General features: G+C 51.1%; 1 long non-coding RNA gene across 13 annotated transcripts in view; it reads right to left on the minus strand.

The window, feature by feature from the left end:
* Positions 1–25,861, minus strand: part of LOC109443383 (uncharacterized) — a 242,668-nt gene that overhangs the window by 132,701 nt on the left and 84,106 nt on the right. The window contains exon 3 of one of the 13 annotated variants that reach the window (XR_012490630.1): positions 8,677–8,796. The exons of the other annotated variants lie outside the window; for them this stretch is intronic. This is a non-coding gene — a long non-coding RNA (uncharacterized LOC109443383). The remainder of the gene's footprint in view (positions 1–8,676; positions 8,797–25,861) is intronic. 13 annotated transcript variants of the gene reach the window in all.

Consider the following 25,861-nt stretch of genomic DNA (forward strand, 5'->3'; position numbering starts at 1 on the left):
CCCCCTTGGAACAAGACAAGTGCTGGCTTAACTGCGTAAGGGAGATGGGCAAGCAAGCCAGACTGCCTGGGTTCCTTCCAGTCCTGGGCTGCCATGCAAAGCCTGTGCCACCTCCGACAAACGTGTCAACCTCTCTGGGCCTCCATTTCCTTAGCTATAAGAGGAGAGGCGAAACAGCACCTGCCTCTGAGGGCTTTGGTGAAAATTAGTTCATTTCTGGACAGTGCCAGCGGCAGCTTTATTGCAGTATCAGTGAGCTACACTCGCATGGAGATAAGGATGAGAGATCTGAGGAGGCCAGCTACAAAAATGGTGGTACAAGTGGAAGAGAAAGCGTGTCCAGGCTTAGCATTCCCTGGGTACCCTCATTCCCCAGGTGCTGGGCTCTGCACGTGGAGCTGTGGGTTGTCTCTGCAGAGAAGCAGCTGAGACACCAGAAGAGCAGAGGGAAGGGAAGGAATGCAGAGCAGACAAGGCAGTCACAAGACTTCGGCCACAGGCACCCCTGCAAACATCACCGCATGACATGAGGTTGGAGGAAAAGTAACTGTGGTTTAAAAGGTTAAAAAAAAAAAAAAAAATTGCAGAAACCGCAATTACTTTTGCGCCAACCTAATAAAATGATGACAGCTTGTTGTCATCCCTGCTTCACAGAGCAGGCTCAGAGAGGCTGCACACCTTGAGCAAAGCACACGGAATGTCGGGGTTTCGCACCACGTGACTTCAAGGCACTGTCTCCTATGACGGCAGGAGAAGCCTGAGAAGAAATGAGCTGTGTGACCCTCAGCAAGTCACTGCTCCTGGACCTCAGTACTTTCATCTATAAAATGGAGACAGTGTCCCCCTGGCCTGAGGAAAACACATGTAAAACCATCCCTGAAACCTGTCACTACATGCTTTCCCGGTGGTTGGAAGCAGAGTGTTACTCCCGAACTGTGCAACCTTGGGCAAGTTGCTTGACATCTCTGAACATCTGCAAAGCAGGGATGATAATCACAGTTAAGGTAGAGGTCGACGGTGGCTGAAAAAGCGCTTAGAAAAGCATTAAATCACCGTGCAAGCTAGACTGGTCATACTGGTTAACGTCTATAGAGAGGAATGAAAACTAATGCTGTCGGTGATGATGACAATTACAGGCCTAGCAGGACAGCGAGGCCTATGAAATGACTCTTCTTTTAAAACGCCAACTGAATACACAAGAACAAGCTTCTACCAAAAGGTGGGTTCTAGCTCAAGTTCAAAGCAGACCCTGTGTTCATCTTGTGCAGAGAAACGTGGAACTTAGTAAAAAAAAAAAAAAAAAAAAAAATTAAACTGAAGGGCTGTGTCTTCCCTTTGCCAGGAAAGATGGAAAAGAGCAGCAGTGCTTTCCCCTGCCGTAACTCCCTGCCTGTCCCTACAGGCTGAAAAGACAGACCAGGCTCTGTCCAGAGCAAACACGGTGGCCTGCTGCTCCCACCTTGCCAGCCAAGAGACGGCCTTTGATGGCGCTGAATGGAGGTGGGGCGGCCCACGCTTGGCCACAGCCATGGCTCCAGCCTTGCCAGCCTGGCTCAGTGCTGTCCTTCCTGGGGGACGAGCACCGGACCTCATGCTGGAGCAGCTGAGTCCGGGGCCAAAGCCAGAGCTCTCCGCACTGGCACATGGGGTCCAGACATCCTATCATATTCCACTGGAACGTCCCGGAATGGCTGACTTGCTTGGAGCTCCTTGAGGACACTGTCCAGCGCAATCTCTATCAAGACATGGCACAGTGCAATGGGTGCATTCACAGCTCTGGAGCCCAACTACCCAGGCTCAAACCTGGGCCCTGCACCACCTCACTGGGTATCTTGGGCAAATTACTGAGTCTCTTGGAGCTTAGATTTTCTTCTGCAAAATAGAAATGCTGACAGTACAGACTCTCGAGCACAATTCTAAAACCTAGAAGTTCTCAAGCTCAGCATTGTTTGGTCATTGTGAACCATGACCTGAACTAGCATGAGGCTATTTATTGATTTCATTTACCCCACTTAGTATGAAATTAATGTATTTCCCTGTAGGACCCTTAGGGCTTGGTTCGCGGCACTGCTGTCCCACACACATGGCGTATGAGCCTGCGAAGGCTGCCATGCCACACATACTATCGCCTGAGCGGCTGTAACAATGGAAATTTACGTTCTCATAGTTGTGGGGGCTGAAGGTCCCAGATCAAGGAGCCAGGAGGTTTGGTTTCTCCGGAGGCCTCTCTCCTTAGCTGACAGGTAGATGGCTGTCTTCTCGCTGTGTCCTCCCTCACACGCTCTTAACTCTGTGGACACACATCCCTGCTGACTCTCAGTGTCGAGATTCCCTCATAAAGACACGTCAGGTTGGACGGGGGCCACCCGAATGGCCTCATTTTAACTTAATCACCTCGTAAACGGCCCCACCTCCAACTACTGTCACCTTCTGAGGTCCTGGGGTTTAGGGCTTCCACGTACGAGTGGCAGGGGAACAGTGCCGCTTATAATACATGATATGACGCGTGCACTGTGTCACCTTTCTAAAATGTCAAAACACCATGAGTTCAGAAATACAGAAACTCACCCCAAATGTTGGGAGTGAGGGATGGAGGACCTGGGGAACTGTCTCCATTGTGCTGAGAACAGAATGCGCCAACACATGAAGCAGTGGCCAGGGCCACCATGTGACCCTTCCCCCTGGGAGGGGCGCTGTGGGCCCCGAGGACACAATACATGTAGAAGCAGGTGCAGGCTGAGTGGAAGTCACAGCAGATGCACAATCACTAGATCCTAGTTCACTGAAAAACATCTCCACTGGTTACAAAACAGGCATTACCAGCCCCCTGGCCCCTCTAAGAATGATTCTGAAAGAATATTCTGAGCCCCATAAGGCAAGCTAAGGGCTTGACCTTCAAAGGCAAGTCTTCTCCTAGGTCCTTGCCAAGGAATGACATAAGTTGTCATTCTTGCATGTTTGTGGTCTATTTTCTAGAAACTAACGCAGAGTTATTCAAGATTATTAAGATTAGAAGTTTGGTGCGTGTTTTCTCCAGTCTTACAGTCACCCTCGCCCCCTCCAGCCAAGCTCTGCCTTTATGAGGCATCTTCTGTAGCTGAAACTCCACAAGGGAGGAGAAAAGGGGTGCCAGGCAGCTTCTGGTCCACATATGTAGTCAATAAGTAAAAGAAGAACCAGTCGTCTGGGAAATCCACATAGAAATGGCATCACAACAGGTGTTTTTTTTAAAAATGGGGGAAGAGAAATGTTTCATCCTCTGAAGTCAGATCGGAGTTTCAGCCCCAGTTCTACGACGTTGACCTCTAGCTTCCTTATCTATAAAATGGGAGCAAGTCACCTGCTCAACGTATTATCATGGTGAGCTTAGAAGAGGTGTGGGCAGTCTGTTCCTGCCAGGCCAAACACTAGGTGTTTCTGGAAAAGGGGTTGGAGCACACTAAATGCTAAAACAATGTTAGCTATTATTAACTATTGTTCCAGTATTTCCACAGCCACCCTCTGATAAAGGTGTACCAAAGAGCCTAAATTGTGTGGGTGGGGACAGCAGAGTTGAAGCTGGGTCAGGTTCTCAGGGCTAGCCATAGCCTGGTGTCTTCAACCCCAAGGCCCACCTGTGCATCCCTGTCAGGACAAGAGTCAAGCAAAGGCATTTCTGTACAAAGAGGCTGGTGAGGCAGAGATGACCCAGCCCAGCCTTCACAGCAAAAAGGAGTTGACACACCATCACCATCATCTCAGGACCAAATTCTAGGTGGCCTTTCTCCTCCTGCGGTTAAAGAAGGAGAGAGCAGCTTCTGCTCACTGGAGAAAATGATCTGGAAAATGCAGGCATGATCACAGAGAGAAGCATGACCAAACACAACCTGGGAGCAGATCCTGCTTGCCACTCTAAGTCACGCGACCATGCTGACCCCCCCAATCTGAGCCTCAGATGCTTTACCTGAAAATGGGGATATACGTGCATCTTGCTTCACAGGATGACTGTCAGGTTTAAAGGAGCCAACAGATCACAAAGGCTTAGCACCAAATAAGCACCTCCAAATATGCCAGTTCCTTCTAGGAGAGCAGGGTAACAAAGAATTGCGAGGCCTTCAAGATGCAAAGGAAGCTTCACATAAAAAGCATAAAGCAACAAGGGGGCTGGAAAGAGGGAATGGGCTTTGCAGCCTGGGAACATTTTTGCTGAGTAAGCAATAGAGACAGCACGCGTTAATACAGCCTCAGAGTTCAGGGAGCTCAAAGGGCTTTAACAGACATGATCTCACTGGGATTTTTTTTATTAGCTTCTAGGGCAGGTTAACAGGTTCACTCCATCTTTGCTGAGACAGTGAAACTGCGGGCTCCCACAGCCTCGCCTGTCACCCCGAGGTGGGGGCAGCCTTCCTGAGCCTGCCTGGGCGGCAAAGACCCAAGATCTGTTTTTTGATCTACGATCTGTCACAAGCCAGGCATCGTGAAAGGAAATTAATTTTTTTTTTTTTAAATAAATTTCCTAGAGCAACATTCAAGGAATTCTGTATTTGTTTTTCTAAGGAGCAGAGCGGGGAGGTTGGGGGTCAGAATCCTGGGTGTTTCCCAGTCTGTGAAAGGGGCAAATAGCTCTCCCTTGAGGGCTGTTCCAAGCAGCATCGCAGTGGAGGTTACGGGCTCCCAGCACGGTCTGGGCAGCTGATTACCCAGGGTGGGTGTTGGTGCTATGACTGCCTCCCTCTGTTTCACACCTTCCCATTTCTCCTTCTAAGAGTCTTCATTCAGCTTGTCTCAAGACCGTCCTGTGATCTGATGCCCCTGAGATGTGAGTCTCACCCTGCGACACTGTCTTCCTTGTGGTTATTCCAAGACCCACTTTAACTCCACTCAGTGGCCTTACCTGGGCTTCTTACCTGCAGCCCTGCCCCCGAGGCCCCTGCTGGGACCCAGATATAAGGACTAACAGAACCCTGGACGTGCCTGTGCAGACAGTCCTTTGCTTTGGGATTACTGAGCTCGAGCATTGTGGCGGGGCAGAAAGAGCAGGGGTCGGCTCCCAGGCAAATACTTCCCCTCTCAGCAGACGCCTCACTTCCCCCTTCAGTCAAATGGGGGCTTATAGACCCATGTGGTTGCTCAATAGCTTGAGATCACGTCTGTGAAATGTTTCATAAACTGAAAGTGCTGAGCAGGCGATAACCATCCTCGCCGCCACCCGTCCACTCCTTGGGGGGTGGGAGGGTTCCCCTCTTGGTCACTGTGGAGGGCAGGTCAGGAGGAGAGACTAGACACCAGGGGACCCACTGACAGACAGGGCCCAGTCCCAAGGCTGCAGCCTGCACCTTGGTTGTGTGCAACTGGGACAGGGAAAAGAGGCCCAGGCCCTCCTGGGTGAAGACCAGTCCTGCCCAGGTCAACCTTTAGTTCTGAGGACCATCGCCCCACCCCCAAAGTGACCCCCAGCCATCTCCTCCCGCCTCTGGCAGCTCTTCTCCCAAGAGTCCCTTAAGCAAATTCGCCATCTGTGCCTGGTGACCACACCCCCTGTCCCTGGTGCCCCTCTGAGAGAGCAGGGAGGTTGGTCCACCCCAAGGAGGCAGCATACGGCAGTGCAGGTGGTCCAGGCTCTGGATGGGGCACCGGTACAGCCTGCTCAGGAGATTCTGCTCACGGCTTTGCACACGCGCGATCCAGGGGACCCAGAAAAGCCCGGCTCTCCGTTTCCCCATCTGTGAAACAGGCGTAATAAGAACAGCACGTAACTGGGAGGTAACTGGGTACCTGGCCCACAGTAACAGCAGGTCAAGGTGAGCTACTTCCTGACATTAGTGTTCACCCAGCTGAGCTGGCGTCCCCATCAGTAGGTAGGAAATTAAAAGGAGAATCTGCCCTCGAAGTTTATTAAGAGGATTAACTGAGATGATGCCTGTAAAGTGCACGGTATCTGACACATAGTAAGTGCTCAATAAATGAGAGCTGGGATGATTCAAGTAGGAGGGAAAGTCCACATCCTGTGGCACGAAGCTTTTCCAAGGACCCCGGCTGTCAGAGGAGGGGCTTGGCCTCAGCCTGAAACAAGGAGAGTGGCTCTGGCCAGTGACTAACCCCGGCAGCCTGCAGTATTCAGCTGCTCGGCCAGGGCGCGGCTGGGCCAAGGCCTCGGCTGGCCCACAGTCAGGGTGATGCATTTTTACCGTAAGGCCTGCGTAACTCCAGAGCCAGCATTGGCCGCCCTGTCCCTGGGGCCTGACACTCACCGGTCAGCAATGAGAGATGCTTCATAAAAGAGGTAGACACTCCCGAGCCCTTGAAACTGCAAATGGTGACAAAGATGGGGACAGAGTGGGGAAGGAAAGGACAGGTTCCCGGACTCGAGTCATTTTATAAAAGCTACCTACCCTCTGTTTGTTTAACCATCTGAGGTGCTAAGATAGCACAGCAGGTCTGGGTGCCAGGCTGAGTTCAGGGACAGGAGCCAAAGTCAATTAAGACCAGGGATGAAGAGGGAGAATAAACAGTGAGAGGAGGCTGATCGGAGGGACAGTGAAAGGGAGGCTGGGACCCAAACAACGGATGGAAAAGAGAGGCAGACAGACAGATAAATACAGGCACACAGGCAGCTCCTGAGGTCCCCATATCCTGAACTCAACGCAGAAACAGACTCTGGTCACAAGCGGTGTACCTTCGACATGTCCCCTGGGCACCTCTGCGGGGTCCTTCACATACACTGTGTCATTTTAACAAGAGCGGGGACAATATAGTGATCAGGTATATGAGCTCCAGAGACCAAATACAAGGGTCTAAATGCTAGGCCGGCCCCCTACTTGCTAAGAAAACACAGCAGACAGAGCAGTTAGAAAGAACAGACTCTAGGATTCCAGGACGAAAGAACTTCTACAGGGCTTGTTCACAATTACATTTTTGCCCAGACTGTTTCCATCAGCCTTTGGGGAACAGAGTTATTTCTTTGCTCCGACCAACTTCGTGCACCATCATCTGCCCAACTCTTTCCCAATAAGGGAATAAGAGTGCAGACATTAAAAGCCAGACATTCGTGGTTTTGAATCCATTCAACCCAGCTGTGTGACATTGTGTGAACCACCTAACCTCTCTGAGCCTCCATTCCCTCATGTATAAATTGAGGAGGAGACCCACCCACTGAGTTGTTATAAGGTGAGAAAAGATTGGCTACCTGCCATGTGACAGGCCTCCAAGAACAGATCACCCTTTGTCATAAGCAAGAGGCACATCATGAAAAAGTGGCCACGGCTTCAACTTTGCAAAGCCACTGTGAAAACAAATAGTCTACTTCTTCATAAATACATATTACATAAATGAATAGAATCATTACCAGGGCTTGCTGCTAGGAAAAAACTGAGGAAAAAAACAATTCAAGAACAAGGTGAAAATGTCAGAGGGAGAGAATCAGGCCCTTGGGTCAAATACAGGCTGACTGGTGCTAGTAGGAAATAGCTAGGACTTGCTTTTCTGGGATTCTCCCAATTCCAGCAACATGGCATCAGCCAGAGACACTTTCAGATACAAGAAAGGCGCTATTCCCAAACTTGGACCCCTGTGCACTGGCTCTGTGGACAGACTGCCATTCCATATTCAGTTTTCTTGTAAAATGTAATAATATTCCCTGCTTTATTTGTACAAAGCACTTAACTAGAGGGCCTAGAACACAGTGAGTGCTCAATACATGTGAGCTGTTTTGTTTTGTTTTTTAATTCCTATTTAATCTCATTGCCACCATCCCTCCAGTGGTCTCTTGCTTCTTCTTCAGAATCAGCACTTTCTCAGAGATAAACGGCAGTTTTCCCAAAGCAATAAAGATTACCACAGCTTCCTTTCTATTGTGAGTGACAAGGTTACCCGGAAACATCCGGGAGACTTGAAGATGCTTTCTTAGCATTAAGTCTGACATCCCACAAATCCTTAACCCTTTGCTGTGTGCACTCACTAGATGGCAGGCCCCACAGGGACAGAAAGCACATCTGTTTTGCTTGCCATTATATCCCCAGTACTTAGGAGAGTATCTAACTTATATCAGGGACTGGATAGAATTGATGGAATAATGGCTGCATAATAATGGCTCGATGAGTCTGGGTGAATACCCATGAGCAAAAAGGCCAACCACCGTTAAACGCACATCAAGCTTCCAAGTTCTAGAACCGGCGGGCCTGTGCCCAAGCCGACCTAGAAGAGTCTGCAAGGGTTCTGCAGCAGCATCCCAGCCAGCTCTGTCTCCACACAACGCTTTGCTCATCTCGAAACTCCTAAATGTGCATTCACTTGTGTTAGTAACTCTCCTTTCCAATCAACTGTGAGCTTGGGAGCTTCAGGCCTTTAGGACAGAGAAGCAAACGAGGCCCGAAATGCAAGGGTCTCTCTCTGGGCCTCGGGGCTCACAAAGGGCAGCCAGGGTCTGAGAAGCCCCCCGGGAACCTGGGCCTTTTGCTCCTACATCCTGTGCTGAAAAAAAATGCTCACCAACTGTTGGCGAGTTGAAGGGGCACAAAAATGAACGAATGGAACCAACGGTGTGATCGTTTCCAAAAAAATTCAGAACTCTCGACGGCGAAGTGGTAGGAAAAAAGTGCATATTGGCAGGTCCAAAGCTGACACTCCTTGGTGGCAAAAGTGAACTGGGAAGGAGAACCATTTCAGAGAACAACGGATGGAGGGACGAGCCCTGCCTACCTTCCTGGGGGCCGGGTCAGGTGGGAAAGATGTGAGGATTCCAGCGGCCCTTGGGGTCCTTCCTCACCAGCAGATGTGTGCCTGTGGACGGGGAGCCCAGCCTCCCAACTGTGAAGGAAACTACCAGAAACGGCATTTTACCCATCAGATTGGCAAAACGGCGAGAATCAGGCAAAGCGAATGTGGGAGACATGGGAGGGAAAACGAGGCTCTTGGGCGCTGCGGGTGGGAGTGTCAAGTGGCCCTGCTGTTCTGGAAAGTGACGCGGAACATCTGTAAAACACACAGTGTCCATCAGCCTCCCAGGCAGTAATGTCACCTCAGGGTATAAACCCTAAAGGGGCACGTACTTGTGCCCACGGGGGGCGAGGGTGCCCTTGAAGCACTGTTTGTAATATGGGGGGAAAGGAAGGAAAAATGGAGGAAGGAAAAGAGGGAGGGAGGGAAAGGAGGGAGGGAGAGAGGGAGGGAGGGAGGGAGGGAGGGAGGGAGGGAGGGAGGGAGGGCACCCAGCACAGTATCTAGGAAAAGAGGAAGGATATCCAGTCCTTGAAAAATGCTCCACGACTGTTCACTGTTCGTTGTCTTCTGACCTGACCACCCCTCCTTGTGTTCGCTCGGCCACTCCAGGTTCATTTTTATGTTTTATCGGCCTTTTGCTCTGCCCTCCAGGGGAAAATGGAATTCACATATGAAAACACAATACCAGACGCCCCGGAAAGCTTCTCGATGTCCTCGATGCCCAGGAGAGGTTCCTGTTACAATGGGAGCTGGACCTCAGCCACGAGTCCAGGGAGGGAAAAGCCGATTTTGTCCCACTTAACCCAATTTGCGGGGCCCAGAAGGCGGCTAATGAGCAGCCTGCGCCCTTGGAGTCATCGATACCACTTTCCAAATCAAGTTACCAAATTGGTCTTAAAACCGCTTCAAAGGGGCCAGGCCGACTGTCACCAATAAGGCATCCTGCCAGCCATCTGGCCGCGATTCCTGCTGCCGGCATCTCCTCCCTCAGCACTGGCAGCAGAGGACAAGCGGGCTGCCTTTGTCTCCATTTAGTGTCCCTCCTTCCCCAAGTGTCATATCCCCCCAGAATGGAAGTCAGATCACCATAACACACAGGGAAGTGCGGTGGCAGAGCGATCCAAATGACAGAGGACCGTGCAGAGCCCCACCCCTGGGGACCTGACGGCTCCCTCCCCTCTACTGCCATTTTTGCTGAGGTGAGCCAGGAAATGACAGGAACAGGTAAGAACCATGCCTTAGGTGGGGCTCCAGCAGCTCCAGGGACCTGGGACGCCAAAGGAGAAAGAAGAAATTCCCTCACTCAACTGCACCCCAATCCCAGGAAAGTTTCCCAAATAAGCTAGTGAGGGGCAGAGTCCAACGTCCAACAGAGAAATGGACAACAGAGCCTCGACGGTCACCTCCAGACACAAACGATGGTGAGCAGTTTCTAGCCATGTTTCCATCAGAGCCTCACAGCACCCTGTGAGGTCAGTGCTCTTATCCCCATTTCACAGAAGAACAAGCTGAGGTCATGAAACCTGAGCATGGTCACAGGGCTAGCAAGAGGTCAAAGCAGAGCTCGAACCCGGGGCCTCTTCAAAGCCCAGTGTGTGCTCAGCCCCTACGTCTCCCTGGTTTTATCGCCAAGATCTTGACGACGACGTACACTCATGTCTCTACAATTAAACACAAAAACGGTCCAAGGCACCTTGCATAAGAGCCAAATTCGCTTTCCTTACGACCCTTTTCATTACCAATCCCAAATACGCACCTACCTTTTATTGAGAGCCCGTGGAATAGGAGGCCCCTGACCATTTTACGTTTAATCGCACAAAAGGCCAGCAGGGTGGGCACGGGATTACTTTTTCTCTTTTACGGATGAGGCCAACGTGTCTCTAAAATACTGAGTAGTATTGTGCTCAAGGTCACACAGCCAGGACACAAAAGAACGTTCATCCTCTGCATTCGGCATGAAATGCACTTTTAATGCTTAATCCAGTGTCCTCTTCCCCAAGCCAAGATACCTGTCAACGCTTCTGGGTTCAGACTCTGGGGAAGAGACTACGTCAAGTCGACCAGCTGGGGAGATGTGATAGATCTCCAAACCAACGGATCTCAGCAAAGTGTGACTTTGCCCCCCAACCCAGGGAACAGTTAGTGATATCTGGAAATATTTGGGGGTTGTCACAACTGGGGGCTAGGTGGGGGGACGTGCTACTGGCATCCAGGGAGTGGGCAGAGACCAGGGACGTTGTTCAACACCGTGCATTACACAGGAATTATCTGGTCCAAAGTATCAGCAGTGCTGAGGCTGAACAACCCCGCTCTGGACCCTTCACTCGTCTTTTCAGCTTTTTCATGATCTTGATTTCATATGAGAACTTCTCTAATACTCAGTAGAATAAAATAGTACACGAACACTTAACAGGGACCTTCTTGTGGCTAACGTACCCACTGAAGCCTCCCAAAGAGGTGGCCAGAAATGAGACCTGGGCTCAGATTCAATGCAGGGAAATGATGCTAAGATCGCTTGAGAAGAAATTTGCTCACTCCCTACATGGTACTGAGAGCTTACTGGGTGTCAGACCCCACGCTGCATCTGGGGGTGGTGCCAACGGAAGTCACACTTTCTGTGAAATGAAAGACTCACGTGCCTTCTCCCCAGGGAAATGCACAGCATGTCACAGAGCCACTGGATGGGTTGGGAAGGCCATTAGTCTTTTATTCCAGGGACATGTCTGGGCCCTGAGGCTCAAAGCCCCACACTAGTTCTTTCACTTCCTTCAGAACCACAGGAGACAGGCTCCAGACAGAATAAAATGAGAGCTGGGAAGACAGGTCACTGAGCTGGCAGAGGAGGCCCCAATCAAGCCTCGTTTCCAAGAATAAGGTAAGATGTCAGCTTACAGAATCTCACTATTGGACTCAGCAGCTTTGTCCTGGTCTCCTTCAGGGCCACCCAGAACAGCGGCTACCTACACAGCGGCCACAGTGGGAGAACCAATGTCCGGCCTCAAAGTAGCATTTAATCCCAACAGCCTACCTGCAGGGAAAGACAGATACCTGAAGCAATCGGCCACAAAAGCACCTCCTGGTAAGACAGGTCAGAATTTGAACCCAGGTTTGCTCCAAACTTGTCACCAGGTCACAATCACTAATTCTGTCACTAATACAAGGTATAACCTCAAGCAAGCCCTGTATGTTCCCTGAGCCTCAGTTATACTACCTGTAGAATGGGTAACCACATCCACCATGGGAGCTGTTATTGAATCTTAGAGGAGAAGGTGAGTGACATCAGCTTCAATGCACACAGGTGTAAAGTAGACACTTTCCCTCTGAGTCATCACACACAGGAGAGGAAGTATTAAGGAGAGGTGCTTATGGGTAGTGACAACAGACCTGCCTCTGAATCCTTTCCTTTGGTCACAGGCTGACGGACTTGGGCTGAGAAGTCAGCTTGATCACTTTGGGCAGATTGTGCAAAAGCGCAGCGATCCCTCCCCCATCCATAAACAGAGATGACACCTCACACGTGGCAGAAGCTGACAGGTGGAAGTGTCCAGCTTACGGACACCTGTGTAAGTCTACCAAGAACCACACTCAGGGAGATACAGAGTTGGGGACATAGAACCGCACTCCAAGGGCAGCCAAAAGCGGGTGTGGAGACCTGGGACTTGGGCTGCCCCGTGGGAAGGGAGTCATGATGTCACTGGCCCCCCCAAAACATGGGCACAACGTTCCAGAGCTGGGCTGGCACTGGACCAGGACCCCGGCAATGGAAGGGGCACTTCCGGGCCAGCCAGGGCCTGGGGCAGCAGCTATGAACTGAGTGTGGCGGGAAGAAGGACGGCAGAAGATAAAGAGGAAACACACATGCTCCAAAAGCAGGAGACCACAATTTGTAAACACATGACAACCAAGAGGTTTATGAGAAGGTCCACTGAAACACTGGCATACCAAAATAACAACAATAGTAACTTTTAAAAACGAATACCCAATGTGGCTAAATAAAGCACAATGTTTCCACCACTAGAGTAACGACAGTGACCACTCACTGAGGACTCACTACTGACTGGACACGATTAGGTGGACCTTTGATAGGTCAACAGTTGAATGCTGGCAATTTCATAGCTTCCACCTAATATTTTAAGCACCTTACGTGTATCAATTAACCTAATCCTCACAGCAACCTGTAAGGTATGGTGGGCAGATTTATCCCTTCCTCCGAAGAGAGAGACAGAGAGAGAGAGAGAGAGAGAGCGTGAGCCCACATCTTAATTCCCAGAACCTGTTACTAGGTTGCTCTCCCATGACAAAGGGAACTCTGCAGATGTGATTCATGATACAGTTAAGGAACTTGAGGTGAGGATTAGTCTAAATTCTCAGGATGAGTCTAATTTAATCACACTGGTCCCTAAAATCAAAGACGCTTTCCTGGCTGGGATCAGAAAGAAGGACGGAAGAAGAGATTCGAAGTATACCAAGGACTAGACGTGCCATTGCCGTATGTGATTGCGGTGGGAGGAAGCTGCCAGCCAAGGAGTGTGGGTGGCCTCTAGAAACAGGGTACAGCTCTCAGGTGACAGCCAGCAAGAAAACAGGGACCTTGGTCCTGCAACTGCAAGGAACTGACTTCTGCCAACAAGTGGCAGGAGCAAGGAAACAGACCCTTCCCTAGCGTCTCTAGAAAGGAACGCAGCCTGCAGACACCTTGAATTTAGCCCAGGGAGACCCGTGTCGGACCCCAGACCTATACAACTGCACGATAAAATGGTGTTGTGCAAGCACGCAGTTTGTGGTAACTTGTTATGGCAGCCATAGAAGATGAATACACTGGATAAAAAGCATTCATAGCCACACTTAGGGGATAGATGAGAAGGTGAATCACAAAGCCCCAGGCCACAGCGCCCGCAAAGGCCAGAGCCAGGAGCTGAGGGCAGCAGGTGGGCTCCAGGCACCTGTGGTCCAGCCACTCTGCTCTACAGGCGAAGAACGATGCTAAATCACGTTCCCAGGTGGCAATGCAGAGGCGGCATCGGGACCTACCCTACCTGGAGCTCGATTTTATTTTTCTTTGTTAAATACAGGTATTACTTTAAATAATTGAAATTGATTTAAAAGAGAATAAAAAATATGAAACAGTACAATTACTTGTCTCAGGACAATCAGGGGAAAGTTCTGTCCTGCCTGGGCCTGGATGACGATAATAAAAATATGAACCCTGAGAGACTGAAATGCTTTCACAACAGTTGATAAGGAGCTGCTTTCCCCAACAGGACAACTCTTATCCCATTATCTGAGCCTGTCTCCTGGGGCCACATACCCCCACCTTCAAGCCGGGCACAGCCAGGGGGCTCCTGGGCCCTGGCGCCATACAGCCCAATTACTCAGGTCTAACTATTTTGAATACCACCCCCAGGGAGACTGAAACTGAGGGAGAGGTGAAAACCACTGGTTCCAGCAGGTAGATAACCTTGGATCTCCCTAAAAAGAAAAAAAAAGAAAAAAGCTCTCCTTCCTTGTGGCCGCTGAGATCTGGGGAGTATCGGGGAAATGCACAGATCCTGAGTTGGCCTTGAGCCTGTCCCTACCATTGTTTATTAGCACGTGGCCTTGAGTAAGCCATGTAACGTCTCCAAATCTCAGGGTCCTCACCGCAAAGTGCAAACCCCAAGAGGGCCACCTGCCATGCAGCTCAAAGGAGAGAACTCATGACTTCAGCCCCCACTTCACCAGAGCCATCACGATGGCTGGTGTGTGCCAAGGACACTCAAGGACCCAGGCACCTCAGAACAAGGCTCCCTGAGTGCGGTCAGCCGGGACACGGGGTGCTCTGGGGACCAGTGGCCAGCGTGGCAGAGCACTGCATTCCCAGGGCCCCCACCTGGCTCAGCCTGATGCCTCTAAACATGGTCATTCTCCAGCCAACTCACCCCATGGGCTACCCCCTGTCCACCTCTGACCTTTCTTTAGCCTTCCCTGCCCGTGAAGCACGGGTGCCTTTCCTTTCCCAAGCCAGGGTGCAGAGCCACAGAGCTGGTGGGGAGGGGACCAGCCCAACCCCTGTAATGGGGAACTCGGAATACATGTTGGTTAAATGAGAAGGAAGGTGACGGAAGAATCACCGAGTAGCTGATACAAACCCAGCTCTTTCCTCTTCAATAACCATGATGCCTCGGCAGAGACAAAAATGAAGCAAGAAGATCGCCTAGCACAACGCCCACAGCCAATCTACCCCCACTGACAGAGCAATGAAACACCAGGAAAGAGAAGGGGCTACGGGTTTCTATGCTATCACACAGCCCCCAGTCACTGCATCCCACCCAGCCTCAGTTGCCTCACCTGTCAAGTGGGCATGATGCCCAGCCTGTCTCCCGCATGCATCGTGGGCAGACTGCTCAAGGGAAATACGTGATAGAAACAGTCCCTGTGAGCCGGGAGGCAGATTTTGCTACATGATGACAGTACCTGCACCATCCAACAACTGTCACATGGAGACCCCAGGACGAAATGACAAAAGTACGACAAACTCAAGATATTGCACATTTATAAAAACAGCCTGGAATTTGCATTCCTGTCCAGGGAAGCTTAAACCTTTCCCAGTTTTGCAGCCTTGGGAACAAATGGCCTTGTTTTTCAAAGGTGTTTTTTTTGTTTTGTTTTTTAAACACTCTAAGAAAAAATACATCAGAACCCCAAAGGAATCATATTCAACCTGTGTAATCTTTTTTTTTTTAATTTTATTTTATTAAATTTATTGGGGTGACAATTGTTAGTAAAATTACATAGATTTCAGGTGCACAATTCTGTGTTACATCATCTATAAATCCCATTGTGTGTTCATCACCCAGAGTCAGTTCTCCTTCCATCACCATATATTCGATCCCCCTTACCCTCATCTACCACCCCCTCCCCCCTTACCCTCTGGTAACCACTAAACTATTGTCTGTGTCTATGAGTTTCTGTTTCTCATTTGTTTGTCTTGTTCTTTTGTTGTTTTTGGTTTATATACCACATATCAGTGAAATCACATGGTTCTCTGCTTTTTCTGTCTGACTTGTTTCGCTCAGCATTACACTCTCAAGATCCATCCGGTAACCTGTGTAATCTTGTAGTGCTGGGAGCTTTCATACACACACACACACACACACACACACACACACACACACACACATATTTGGCGCTACAGGATATAGCCACGGAGTAAGGCCTTTAGTTCACATCATAAACGCCTCCAAAGGGGCATCTCTGCTACATCTTCAATAGCTGCCCTTGAGTGTGTGATGGCTCAGCCATTTGAAATGAGTGAGCCTCATCTTTGGCCAAGAAGAAACACGATGAGTTTCCGGCGTCTCCATCCTAGGACAGGACCTCACCAGGGGCCTAAAGCCATGCACAGTCACAGACTTTTCCTGGAAAGCGCTGAGATTTTTAACTTCAGTCACATATGGTCACTGTCATCCCTTCTCAGCCCCAGATGATAAACAAAGGATGGCACCATTTCTGGAGTGATGGAAGTGGGCCAGATAGAACACTGGATCACACCGCCACCTGCCCCTGTGCAGACATAACCGTTGCCCGAAACGGGTCTGCTCCTTGAAAACCCTCCAGGGAGGTGTCACGTGAGGAGGTATCAAAGTCAGGGATTTCCAGTGGCTTCAGCCTGGCGAGAAAGAGGCTGGTCTTGAAAGACCAGGAGGAGAGCCAGGAGAGGAAGAACCTCAGTCTCCAAACGGGCTTGGAACTGTACAGAGCATGTGAAAGGTCATGGTTTGGAGTGACAGAACTGCCTGGGTTCAAATGCCAGCTTTGTGCTTTCTCAGTGAATGGCATTAAAAAAAAGTCTTCTCTCTGAGTTTCCAGTTTGCATCGCAGACAACAATGACCTTGTCCAACGCTCAGCAAGATCACATGGGCTAACGGCTAAGCACCTGCGGATGTGAGCTCCAGACTTGTCAGCTCCCTGGTCCCTGCTGTCACAGTGCTTCCAGTTCCCCTGTAGAGGCCAAGTGGGTGCCCATAATCAAGTGACTTCACCAGACAATGAAAGATGACCCCAGGCCAAGGAGGCAGCCTGCTGTCCCATGGGGGTCAGTGACTCAGTCAGGACTTATTACATGGGGGAGAGACAACAGTGGTCCTTTTCCTAATCTGCAAGTTATCTTCTGTGCAAAACCCTCCCAGGGCATGCATCTGAATACACAGGGAGTGACACGTCTGCTGGTCCCTCTTTTCTAGAGAATCCAACCCAAGGTCAGCAGGGTGTCTGAGAGGAACGGGCTATTGTGTGGGGCAGGCAGCCTGCAGAAGCAGAGCTGAGCCCGGCCACAAAGAAGGAAGGTTGCATCCCCAGGCAGGGCTGTGGAGCAAAGACCTGGCCCGTCTCCGTTCAGGGTTGAGGTTGCACTCCCAGGTGACACGAGCCACCCCCTCACACGGAAGGAAGAGAAAAGCAGCCTTGCACCACAGGCTGCAGCAGCTCAGCTGTGCTCACTGCATTCTGTGGCCTCTGAGGATGGATCACTCTCGGGGGAGGGAGAGTGCCGCCAGGGCCAGGGCATGGGGCCTGGCCGGCACCAAAGGCCGGAAAGAGATGCCGACCCGACCACCAGCCAGGTAGGAGCAGTGCATTGCCGGGCAGCCGTAGGAAGTGAGAGGCCACACCCAGTGCCGTCTTCCTTGTTTCTGAGAAAGACCATCAAAGCTACGTGAAGGCGCCTGAAGGGGTGGGGAGCTCCCCATCGAGGAGGACGAGTCCTGGGCACGTCAGGGCTTCAGTCCTGCTGAGAGAAAGCACTGTCTGCCCAGCGTCCATCTCCAGACCACGGCTCCCTCGGATCTCACCACCTTCACCCAGCCGTCTGGCCACCCGACAAGATGCTCCTTTCCTGGGCCCGCCATGTCCACAGACACCTCAGGGTCACTCAGCTCCCGATGAGTCACCCCAGCTCTTGTCAAACCCCCACCGAAGCAGGATGACTGTAACAGCCAAGGCTGTCAGAGCACGTCCTGACTGCAGGCTGCCCACTGTCCCGTACACCCGACGGACCACCGGACTTTCACCATGTTCACCATGACCCTTAGGGCCACATACTATCATCCTCCCATTGGATGGGTCCCAAAACTGAAGTTCAGGAAGTTTAAGCAACATCCACCAGGAGCCCGCGCGGTGCCACTGGGCCACGCACGCCTTGCCTCCCTCTGGCCTGCGCACCAGACCCCTGGGTGTCAGTGCGACTCAGACATTGACCGGCTGTGTGAGCTGGGCCAGGGCGCTCCATCCCTCTGAAGCACGACTTCCTCGTCTGCAGCCGAGGGTCCTAACCACACCTGCTCTGCACTGTAGCTGGCCCGGTGCTGATGGATGGAAGTGCCCACCCCAGGGACCCACACAGGGTAGTTACTAAAAACAGTAACGGCTCGGTTCAATGGGTGCGTAGGGAAGATGAGACACACACACATACACACAGGCACACACACGGACAGGCTGACTGACCTGGTCTCTCTTAAAAGGCAACACGTTAACCTTCAGAAACACAAAGCAGCCAGAAACACCTTAAGTCACCCACTGCTGGGAGGAGCCAGCCAGCGCATGGATTATGCTGTTTTCTTCCTTCCAGAGGAGAGAGAGGCCTAAGAAGAACAGAGAGCTTAGGAAGACCTGGATGGACACTAGAGCCTCTACATGCATCAATGCGAACCAAACAAAACTGCCCAACGCTGTTTTCACCCAACCCCCTCCGGCCCCGGGGTGACAGTGGAGAATGCGTGAGCAACCGTCTTTCATTATCAATTCCACCCCAGCTCCAGGTTCTCCAGTAAATCGCTGACAAGGAAACGTCAAGAATGCAGCCGCTTCAGCACCAGGGCCTCAAAGAACAAAGTCTCGGTCCTGTTGGGAAGCTGGGAAGGGAGCTCGTAAACAAACAGAGCAAAGTGAGGCTGGGCTGGACAGAGGAGGCAGTCTGGAGTCCTCCAGAGCCCAGAGCTCCCTGGGGACGAGGCACCAAGTGAAGACTCCCAGGGGCCGTGTCTCTCAGGGGGCACCACCCTGCATCAAAGTGCTGGCTTTAAAGAGCAAGACGGGGCTTGTCCTGTTTACAGCCCTTTGCAAAGCCAGGTACCTGGGGCAAAGGAGGTGTTCAATCAGTTTTTGTTAAAGGATGGCAAGAGCAGGATCCTGCCCCCCAAAAAACATCCAGGCAGTTACTGCCACTCAGTGAAATGCCCAGTGAGAGACTGCAGCTTCCCTGGCCCTTGGCAAATACGAAAGACACCGACTGGAGGAGATGTGATCCACTGAAAGAGGTGCAATGCTGTTCCCAGTAGCCAAGTCTGAGTCTGGTGAGCGAAATGGTGACAGTCTCCAGAACACCCACGGCTGACCGAGCGCGTGCCCTGGCCAGGCCCCTCGCTAAGGGCTTCCCACACCCCCCTCAGATGATCCTCTTACCTTAGGAGACACATAATCATCCACATGTCTCAGGTGCAGAGCCCAGGACCTACAGAAACTAAGCAAATGTGGCAGGATTCACACTCAGCTCTGCCTGCCTCCCAAATCCAGGATCTTAGGCTGCAGTGGAAGCACGGCCAAGCCCAGAGAAAGCAGCAAGCAAATGAAAACAGAAGCCCTAGTCTTGGGGTGACCACACGCCGAGCAAAGTCTGTAGGGTCTGCTCCCCCCACCCCCGCCCCAAGCCCAGGAAGACTTCTCTGGGCCCCACCTGGCATGACGGCACCAACCCCTCTCATGTCTGTGTCCCTGCGTCCAGCCCACCCCACACACACGAGGTGTCCGCTCCGCCAGAGCAATCCTCCAGGAGACTGTACTCGTGGGGCTGGCGTCTCTCTGTGGGAACGTGGGGACGTGGCTGCGTTCTCTCTAAGACCAGGACTGAGTAGTGCCCAGCACACAAGAGACACTTCATAAACACTAGTGACGCTGAGTTACACCATGGACCGAGTCCCATCTGTAAAATGGGAATAATAATATTAACCTCCAGAGGCACTGGAAGAATAAGTCACCTGTGAAAAGAACTGCTCACTAGGGTCCGGAGAGTTATAAACACATCACTGAGTCCTGACAACATCTCTGGTTGGTATTATAAACAGCGAGAGAAAAATTAATGTGCACAGAACTTAGCACAATGCTCCATGTGCACTGGGGGTATACATACATACACATGTGTGCGTGTGTGTACGTGGGTGTGTGCGGTGTGTCTGCATGTATGTGTGAATGTATGCACGTATCGAGACAGAAATGTGCGCAGGGAGTTGTTTCTAATGGTCAGTGAAGGAAGGGACTTGGGCGCAGGTAGCCAAGCTGTAGCTGGAGATTCACCAGGTAAAGTATTCGCAGACAGCTTTCTGCATAGACTGCGCTTGAGCCCCCATGATGGTCAGTGACGAGTCCGTATGACTGATGTGTCCGTAGCAGGCTGGGGTCACCCACTTCTGTGGGGAGTCTGATGCAGCAGGTGCTGGGAGAGGAAGCAGCAGGGCCGATTTCCCTCGGCACTCACCTTAACGTCTTACGGACAGGATGGAAAGAAAACAAGCGACCCAAGTTTCTGTGTGTCCTACGTTGTTGTCCCTGCTTCCTTGGGAGAGATAATCCCTCTTGAACTTACCCTTCCTCGTCCATCTGCCAGGAGATGGCCAGAGAGGAATGAGGACGTACATCGTGTAAGAAAGGGGGAGGGATAAGAACATGGCCTGAGCTGCCTACCTGAGCCCCACCTGCACCCGGGGGTCTCCTTATGCCTGTGGCTAGACCTGTACTTGGCGGGAAAGCTGGAATTTCGACAGGTGGGCTGTGCGGATGAGCCCCTCCCAGCAATGAAGCAGGCCTCGCTCCTAACATCTCCCATCAACAGCCCTGAACGGGCCACAGCCGAAGGCCAGGCTCTCCATGCTGGCGTTCCCGGGAACGTGGAGAACATTCAACAGGAAGCTCAGGGAAGTGGCGGGAGGAGGAAACAGCACCACAGCCCTGCCAAGTTTTCCAGAGGAAATGAGTAACCCGTTGTTAGGCAGTTACACATCGCCCAGCGAGGAAGTGGCATTGTCTGGGGACCTGCCGAAGGCCTTACATAACAGGCACCCCCCTGGCATTCTGGCCCTGGCCGTATTTGGGGATTGGCAAAAACATCTGACAAGCACCTCTACCCTGTGTAAACACTTGCTTTATTAGGGTGGTGCACAGAGGTCTGGGCCCGAGCCCTGCTTGGCTCGGTGCTAAGATTGAAAGCCACTCAGGCTCACACGCTCTCCTCAGCTCATATCCACTGAGGGGGCCGCTCAGTGGGGAAGCCCGAGCACAGGAGCCAGCCCACTGGCCCCCATCGCTACCGCTTCCCAGCTGTGTGATCTGGTCAAGCTGGTCAACTGCTCTGTGTGCCTCAGCTGCCTGATCTACAAAAGGGGGAAATAGCTGCACCTGAATCCCAGGGTTGCTGTGAATGAGAGTGAACTGGCATCCGGCACACACAGCACTCAGAACAATGCTTTGCACCAAATAAGCTCTCAGTGATGCTCCAAGCAGGACGCCGCCCCCACCTCTCCGGGCAGGAAACAAAACAACGAGTAAAAGAAGGGTCCTGGGGCCTGCACCAGGGTGCAGCGTGTGGCCAGGGTCTAGTGGCTACACAAAGCACAAGTGGGGTGGTCACTTCCCCCTGGCCCCTTAGGAACAAAATGGACACGGACCTCCCTGGAAGCAGCCAGCAGGGAGGAGGGAGGCACAGAAACAAGAAATGCTAGGTTCTTGCTGGAGAGGTACAAAGACATTAGCAGAGTTTAACACAATCTTAACATTCATTCCAGTTCGAATGACACACGCCATGGCCCACGATACCAAGAACAAGGCAGAGGGAAGAAGCCGAAAGGGAGTCTGTACTCCACGGAGTCTGGAAACCCATCCGTGGCTCGGCACGTATGTGGCACATGTCACCAGGGAATGGAGAAACCCGCAATGCCCCGAAACTGGTATCTTCAAGTGCCTAGGACCCTTACCATCATCTTGGGAGATACGGTCACACACACACACACCCTTCATGTTGAAGATGAGGAAACTGAGGCACAGGCAGCTTAAGTTCCCCGGTGAAAGTACGTGTAAAGGGTCAAAATTCAAACCCACGTCCACCTTCCCCCCACTAAAGGGATTTCCCCCCCTTCGTTGGTTGGTTAGTTGAATTTTTATTACTATTAATATTATTTTGTTTCGAGTTCCTTTTTTATTGCGATCTAATTGACAGGTAACATTATATCAGTTTCAGGGGTACAACATAATAATCCGACATATGTATATACTGCAAAATGATCAAAATAAGTCTAGTTAACATCCACCATCACACATAGTTACAAATTGTTAAAATTTGTAACTATGTCATCATTCTTTTTTCTTTTTTTTTTTTTCATTATAGTTTATTGGGGTGACAATGGTTGGTAAAGTTACATAGGTTACAGGTGTACAATTCTGTATTACATCATCTATAAATCCCATTGTGTGTTCACCACCCAGAGTCAGTTCTCCTTCCATCCCCATGTAGTTGATCCCTTTTACCCTCATTTTTAGAAATAATCACAAACTTACAGAAACGTTGAGAGTACAATGCAAACCCTTCTCTCTGTATGATGTGGGAAAACGCAGCTGGCTGATGCCCCATAGCCCCCAAACACTTGAGTGTGTTATTTCCTAAAGCCAGAAATTCTCCCTAGAACCACATTTCACCAGCAAAATGAGGACGCTGCCACTGACATATAGCTAACACCTAATTCTCATACCCCAGTCCCGTGTCGCCAACGGTACATAATCTTCACTCTCCTTCAGTGTGGCACCATCCCGCAGTCATTCCTGAGAGCGCATGACCTTAACACTTCTGAGGATCACAGGGCAACTATTTTGAAGCGTGTTCCGTAACGTGGGTTTGTCGGATATTTTCTCATGATTAGATTCATGTTACGCAATTTCATTAACATTTTTTGGCGGGGGGGGTACACAATTGCAAAGCAAGAGTTGGCAGGAAGGTTTCCTGGACAAAAGTAAGTCAATTGTGATGACAGCCTTCACCTAATTTTTCTTCATCAGGCGAGGGGAGATGGGGAGGGGGGGGTCTGGTTTATGGCTCAGGGAGGGACCGAACCATCAGCAGTCTGGTGGGGGGACTACGGTTCTACACAGGCCAGTAGATGCTGGCATCATTCACTCATGCCAGCTTTGCTTACAAATAATGTTATTTTCTTTTTTTTTTAAAGAAAGGAAAAAGGAAAAACCTCAGACTTCGGCTTTAAAAGACCTTTCATGCAGTGCCAGGCCTCTCCCTTTCCCACCCCCTGCCTCTGTCGCAAAGTACAATACATATGTTTATCTTGCTGCTAAGAAGGGGGATATTAAAATACTTGAGGATTTTCCCCTCCTAACCCTGGCATGCTGGCTCCCACCGGCGGCACAGCCACATATGACGGAGTGCAAAAGCAGCAATTATGGCTTTTGCAAACACAGGGATCTTTCCTGAGGTTGGAAGTCACATCACTTGAAAGGCCGACTTTCTTCAAATTTCCAGGAACTGAGTGGCCCAGAGCCCGTCTATTTAAAGGTCAACCCAGCCCCACTGTATTTGGAGGCCTGCCTCGGACACAAGCTTATTCTCGGCCCCTGTCCACAGCCACCACAGCAGGCCAGGCTGTGAGCGGCACTGTGTCCCTTCAAAGGGAGGACAGGGAGCCCCAGACACAGAGGCAGGGCCAGAGACAGATGGAAGATTGGAAGCGACCTGTCACCTCCCCCATGTCTACTGCCCACTTCCGGGGGCAGCAGTGGGTGCCCGTGGTTAACAGAGTGACCCCCTCTGGGCTGATCCTTAGAAGAAGTGATCACGGTTCAGAATCAAGCCTAGGTTCCAATTTCCAGGGACGTGATGGTCCTTTATGACCCCCTTTTAACTCCGCTCTCTGGGCTGGAGCTCTGGAGAAGCAGATGGAGCACGGGTGGCAGGAGATGGCCCCTGTATTATTCCCTCTTATAAGGCGACCAGAGGGGGGGCAGCCCATGTCTCCCACCGATCACATACAAAACCTTCTGAATATATATATAACCCTTAGCTTGACGTTAACTCACACAGTTCTGCATTTATTTAAACTCACGTTCTTATTCCGTATTTGCTGGCCAATTCATAAGTGCCAGGTATCCAGAAACCACAGCTGACAGGGCACCTATAATGTGCCTGCAACCCTATGGATGGGCAGTCGCATAGCTTCCTAGCCCAACGTCACCCAGTTAGTGGCGAATGAGGCCAGAAACCCAACGCTCACCTGTCTGACTCCAGATACACTCTCCTATTTCGTCATACCCTCCACACATACCCCATATTCATGAAGTCAGCGATGTAGTAAAGGAGATAAACCCTACAGATCCTATACTATCCAGCAAGTAGTGTTATGCTAGGAAGTATGGATTGTGCCTGCCAGGCACCCAAGAGGGCTTCCAGGAGGAGGTGGCATGTGAATGTTGCCTTCAGTGGGGCTCAGAGAGAAAAGGAAGAGCGACCCAGGATGAAATTACAATGCGAACCAAAGCAAGGAGACCCCAAAAGGGTCTACACGGATGATCGTGGCTGGCTGCCAAGGATGAGTCCCGAGTGAGTGAGGGAATCCACGGGTCCTTTGGGACGTATTCCCAGCCTCTGTGTACTGAGCACCGATTAGATGGCTGTCACTGCAGTACATCAGCCACTCAAGTGACCCTGATGCTCGAAACAATGCCGAGAAACAGAGATCGATTACCAGTCCAGTTTTAAAATAAGTCACCACCAATGGTTACCTGGTTACTGAGTGGCAGGGTTTGGACTTGACCCCACGTCCACCTGCTACCAATAATGGTGAGCCTCCCGTGTGCCTTTCCAAGTCTGTTGTCTTTCTGTTGAGGGTTTTGTGGACACAGGAAAGGATGTTCCTGGGGAATGAAGGCAGAGAGGAAAGAAAGGAAATAGAGAGAGACGGAGGGGAGGAAGCAGGGGAACCATGCCAGGGCTGAGATTCAATGCAGACTTTTCCGAGTGTCTGATTAGCCTGAAAAGACTCTGAAACCAAAACCAACAAAACAAAACACCCAGCAGGCCCAGCCAGGAAGCCCGAGCCGAGAATATCCAAGACTAACCGTCAACAGAGGGGACCCAGGAAAGGGTCGTTGTTACACTCTAGTGTCTTCGGCCGGTCTCCCTATCCACAGATCCTGAGATGAGAATTCCTGTTTGTGTGATTACGGGGGTGTCTTTTCAGAAGGGCGTGAGGGGCACAGGACGAGCAAGGACATGACCTCAGCTGGACACCGGCCTTAACCCTATCCCACGGGAGCCCTGGCGTGTGACTGGCACCAGAGTGGACCCCACTTGGAAGTTAGGGGGCTGGCCTTTTGTAGCCCTGAGTCAGCAGGGTCTGGGGGTGGGGGGGGGGCGAGGGGTACGGGTGAGCAACTTCCTGGATGAGGCAGCAAATCTCCAGGGGGCGAGGGGGTGCACCATAAACTTTAGCAGCTGGTGGTGAGTGTGCTGGTCTGGTAATGGGGATCTTGGGCCGGGCATGGACAGCAGCCACCACGATGAGTCATCATTAGATGACTGGGAGGTGACCAGGAATGATAACAGCCCCCATTTTCTAACATTTCCTGCGAAGTCGGGCTGCCTAAGCCAGAGACAGGGCCAGGCCTGAGTCAGCCTCTCAAATGAAATGAGTGCTGGAAACATCTGGGGCTATGAGGTACCCAGAGGATGGGGAAAGCACCGCCCTGGGGACAAGGGAGCCGGACAGAGACTCACGTCTGGCGGGAGGTGAAATAAACAGGACAATTCGGAGAGGCACCGCTCTCCCCTGCCCCTCCTCCCAAAGAGAATCAACATGTGAAACCAAAGGAAAGCGGCCGAACACACACACCTGTTCTCCCATGAAGGATTCTAGCAGGATGGCCTATGATAAATGTGTAGGTCTGTTCAAGAGATTTTTTACAATCAGGTATTTTCAACAAATTACCACATGGGCCTACTACAGTGCCTGACATACAATTCGTGCTAAATGACAGCTGAGTGGCTTGTCAGCGTACACATTTTAACCTCCACCACATGCTTTAAGTTAAGCGTGGAGGCTTGTCCCAGAATGGTGGGGACTGTCATCTGTGAGTGGATTT

The sequence above is a fragment of the Rhinolophus sinicus genome, linkage group LG12 (assembly GCF_036562045.2).
Source record: "Rhinolophus sinicus isolate RSC01 linkage group LG12, ASM3656204v1, whole genome shotgun sequence".
Lineage (NCBI taxonomy): Eukaryota > Metazoa > Chordata > Mammalia > Chiroptera > Rhinolophidae > Rhinolophus > Rhinolophus sinicus.